The sequence below is a fragment of the Asparagus officinalis genome, chromosome 4 (genome assembly GCF_001876935.1).
Source record: "Asparagus officinalis chromosome 4, Aspof.V1, whole genome shotgun sequence".
Taxonomy (NCBI): domain Eukaryota; kingdom Viridiplantae; phylum Streptophyta; class Magnoliopsida; order Asparagales; family Asparagaceae; genus Asparagus; species Asparagus officinalis.
Window position 1 is genome coordinate 96,606,007 of NC_033797.1, and position 4,848 is coordinate 96,610,854.

The window sequence follows — 4,848 nt, forward strand, 5'->3', positions numbered from 1 at the left end:
AACATGTCTTCATCTATTGCTAGCTTAACTCATGCTAATAATAATGCCATGATAGAAGTAGAAACTATTAGAAATAAGTTTAATTCTTTTAGAAATGATCATGTTTCATCTACTTCTATTTCCAATGCTTGTATGCACAATGATGAATTGAATCTTGTGAAAAACCGAATATCATCTTTAGATTCAACCCTTAAAACATGCATTGTAGATAATAAGAAACTTATGGACTTGGGTGCAAAGTCTAGTACTACAACTTCTAAACCCGTACACTTTGCACACTTGTATAGTAAAACTTACAAATGTTCCATTCGTGGTCGAAAAGGCCATTTAGCTAAGTTTTGCTATGATGCACAAAAACATAAGAATATTAATTCTTCTTGTGCATCTCATAAGGCTTCTTCTTCATCACATGTACACACACATGCACCCATTGTTCATCATAAGCATGCTAATGTGTATCATTGTGATTTTTGTGGTAGAGTTGGTCACTTAGCCAAGTTTTGTTTTGATTTGCGAAAAGTTTCTAAATCGCAAAATATTTCAAGTAGACCAACATTATTTCAAAATGTTTCTCATTTGCAAAATAATCTTAAAAGACCATCTTTATTTGCAAATGTTCCTCGTGCACATCCACATGGTCAACATAACCAAATGCATCCTCTTCATTGCACTTATTGCAATCGAATGGGTCATTTGCATGTGCACCATATGTGCCTAAGAGGGTTCATAACCCTAGGGCTTTGAGCTTAAATGATAGGGGTCATGTCCCTAAATCTTTTGGTACCAAGAGTTCTTGGGTACCAAAACAAATTTGATTTTCAAACCAAGAATTTTAAATGTTTTTATTTTTTTTGGTTTTGAAAATTATGCTTTGAAATCTTTTCATATGAAAACAATTTTTGATTGATCAAATCTTTTGTTTTCATGATTATTAGTTTTAGTTTTAGATGAGAGGTTTGTGCTTATATAACCCTCCAGGTTTATTGGGTGTTTATTCCCAAATTATGTTTACCGGATACTAGAATGTTTATATGGGTTGTTACAAGCTTAAGAGCTTGATAAATTGTTGCCTCTCTTGCATTTATGTAAAAAATCTTGTTTTGATTTGTTTCTTTGAATTCATTATAATTCACCTGCTTTATAATGTATTCTATGAGTGGTTTTATCAAGTCTTACAAAGAAATTCTTTTTGTTGATCAAACATCATTTTTGGTTTAAATGGTTGATTTATGATTTCATTTGATTGATTTGTTTTCATTTGAAAACTTTTTGCATGATTCTCATGTTATTCTCTCAATTGTTTTTATAAATCCATTTTTACATGGTTTTTATGTGTTTTGATATGAGACAATATTCTTCATATTGATATACTCATTATGTGTTCTCATTATCACTTGGATGTGAGTGATTCTTGGCATATTATTTATGCATGCTCACATAGCATCGCCGTCGACCAGAGCCAACTCCGACGAGCCCCTCACCGCCCCACGCCGAGCTCCCCTCCCCTGCCTACCGACCGCGCCAAACTCCTCAGCCATCGCCGCGCTCCTTCCGACGCCAAAACCACCGACCACCTCCGAGCTTCGCCGTTTCCCACCTCCAGCTCCTCGAGCTTCGCCCAGCCCAACATCCGACTGTCGAGCTCCTCCGTCCTCCGTCGTGACCCCAAGCCCTGCGAGTTAACTCCGACCTCCTCCAGGTTCGGTTACACCGCCAGGATGATGGAGATGATGGAGATGATCTAAAGCCCCTGAAATTGGAATCCAAGTGCAATTGCACTGTGATGTAGATAAAGGCTTTCCACAATGCATTTGACATATTTATCATCTGCCGAGCTCCTTTGTACTTAGCATATATACGTATCCATCTGATTTATTTGTAAGAAAATATCACTTGCTGGTATGGTGATTGTAAAATTGTAGTCCACTGAGAGGTTGCAGAGGCCCCCCTTTTCTTTTTCTGTTTCTTTTTCGAAATCTTTTTTTGTGTCTGGCTTTGTAATGCTGCTGCTGTATTATTTTGTTTGGAGAGAATGGTTGCAGTTTGAGCTATTCTTTTGTAAATCCTTTTCAGTAATCAATTATGCATGGCTTTTCAATAGTCTTATGCGTCTGAGATGTGTTATATTTGCTTCAGCTTTGGTTTTATTAGTGCTTGCTTTGTGATGCCAGATTTAGATAGCGGACCGTGTTGAGGCAAACATCAGAGCCTCTTGAGTTTGGTTGTTTTAGGACTAAATTTCATTGACATCTGATGGCATAGCTAAATGTTCTAGTTCACTTGATTGTAAAGACTTGATACCACAATTATTGACACGACAACTATGTAGTTTTGTCAATTTACAAAATTCAACTCGAGTGGAATTATAGCATAATAGTTGATTTTGCTTTAGAAAAAAAAATTCATTCCCTTTACCGTCCATTCTCGGCGTAGATAAAATCACAATGGATCTACGCCACATCGACCGATCTACCCGCATCGACCTGTAGAGAGATTCTGCGACGGAGCTGAGACTTGGTGAGACTTGTTACATCTGAAACTGAACAAACACGGTAAAGATTGATCTCAACAACATCCACCATCTGCCTTTTTGCAGAACGCTCCGAATCCCCCCAAAAACCAAAACAGCATAACGCAATGTCGACATCACTCAAGCTGAATTTGAAAACATAATTAGCAAAACACCTGACAGTCATTCACTAATTTTCTATCTCCAATTTTTTCATACATAATTGCTAGCTGATACATAATTCAACGGCAAATGTAAACAACGTCAAATGTCACGAACAATACAGGCCACAAAAATATTGTTTCTCAAATTAACCCACAAACAGAAAATCCAAGCTAAATCTCATCCAAAAACGAGCTTTACAAGGTTGGTAATAGCATTGAGAGGGGTGTTCTCAGATATTGAGCAATGTCCACAACCCCATTCGGTATTGCCAGTGCATTTGCAAGAAGCAGAAAGCCTTTGAGCAATGTCCACAAACCCCATTCGGTAATGCTTCTGCATTTAAACATGAGAACAGATTATTAGACTCATACCAAGTAACCAAGTTATGTTGCTATATGGAACAATGAGCTTCAAACCATCAGATGCTTTCAGATGCTTTCATGAATGCAAAATCCACGTGAATCACCATTTAATTTCATCTAAAACACTATTTCTCATATAAAGATGCTATAAGTAAGGTTTACAAACATGCAACTTGTACTTCACCTTTAAAGCTACAGCAACTCAACACTAATTGCAAGGTTTACAAACATGCAACTTCAACTTCACCTTTAAAGATACAAGCCAAGATTAGCATAAGTACTAAACTTCCTCAGCATATGAATCAAGATCTTCAACGGCTATTTCTGAGCTGGTTTTTCTGGGGGCCTTTTGGTCATTTTGTTTGGGTTTTTGCTGAGATTTCGAGTGGGTATATATACCACATTGCTGATGTCTTTTCAAATTAGTCAAGAGAGTTTTAAAACAAGTTTAAGAAAGTTTTTAATCAAGGGTTTAAGTTTTGTTTAAAAGAGTTTAAGAGTTTGTTTGAGTTTAGTTTGTGAAGCAAATTTCACAAGAGCAAAGAGGAGATCATTCTTTGGTGTTTGGGCATTCAACTCATCTCTCTCTCACTCTTGATCTATAGAGAAGTTTTCCTTAAACTCAATTCTAGCTATTTATTGTTTTGATCTTAATTTCCATAAGCTAGATTTATATATTGAGTTTAATTGTTTTATTGATACTCTTTGTTCACACACAACCTTTTGAGCTTATTGTATTTACATTCATAGTATAATTTTGGGTTGTGAGATTAGTGACTAAGAGTTGTGCTTAATTGAGTTCTCACCTTGTTTAGAGAACAATCAATTGATTTATCTTGTGCTTAATTGTGAGGATTCACTTGTAATACACTTGTACACCGAGAGAAGTGTGTGGTGAGAGACGGGGTCGAATCCAAGAGGAGTGGCGTCGGTTGACGTGCCTAGGGAGAGGTTGTAACCGAGCACTTGAGGAGGAGGACACGGGCTAGGACCAACACTTAGTGTGTGAGGTGTGATTACATAGTGATTGTATTGTGAGGTGTAAACGTTGTTCGGGTGAACGTAGAAAACCCGGTTGTGATAGTGGAGATCTCCTCGAGGTGAGGAGCGGGGACGTAGGTCGTGGGGACCGAACCTCGTAAACATATCGTTTTGTTTGTGATTGCATTGGCGTTCTTATTCTTGTTTTCATATCTTATATCGCCTTTGTGTATTGCTCATCATATTACCCTATCACTTGTGTAGATTGTTTATTTTACCCTTGTGTTAGTTCATATATCCTTGCTCATATATTTTTAATATCTCATTGATAGGATATATTCACTTGTTCATATTGCTTATCCTAGCTTACATATCTTGTTGTATTTTATACTTGCTAGGATAACTTATTAATTAGTTTTAATTGGCATTAAATCGGATTAGATTAGCATAAGACCCTAATCACCCCCCTCTAGGGTCTAACACCTTCATCGTTCTGATATGATGTCAGTACCGTATGCCACAGACCCCTCCGCTCTTACTACAGTTGTTTGAGAATGGCAAGTAGGAGGGGCGAGGATTCCCTGACGTCAGACAGCAGCTACAGGTCCACAAGTGTTGGGCGTTTTCCACTTGCTTTCCACAGTTGTCTCCCGAGTTCTGAGCGGCAGTTGAACCTCACCTTCCTAAGCTGCAAGTGGTTGTTAGCAGCCAATAAAACTATTCCTGTGAAGCCGATTGCAGAGCTAGAGGCTGAGGAGGCTTCTCAGGCCGATTCTCGTGTGATTTGGGAAAATGCTTCGGATTGACGAAGAGGGAAAGAAGATCTTTCAT

General features: G+C 37.9%; 1 long non-coding RNA gene across 1 annotated transcript; it reads right to left on the reverse strand.

Moving 5' to 3' along the window:
- LOC109836065 lies at positions 2,674 to 3,301 on the reverse strand. The gene is made up of 2 exons (XR_002245815.1): positions 3,221 to 3,301; positions 2,674 to 3,007 (listed from the first exon to the last, which is right to left on the reverse strand). It is a non-coding gene; the product is annotated as an uncharacterized LOC109836065 (long non-coding RNA).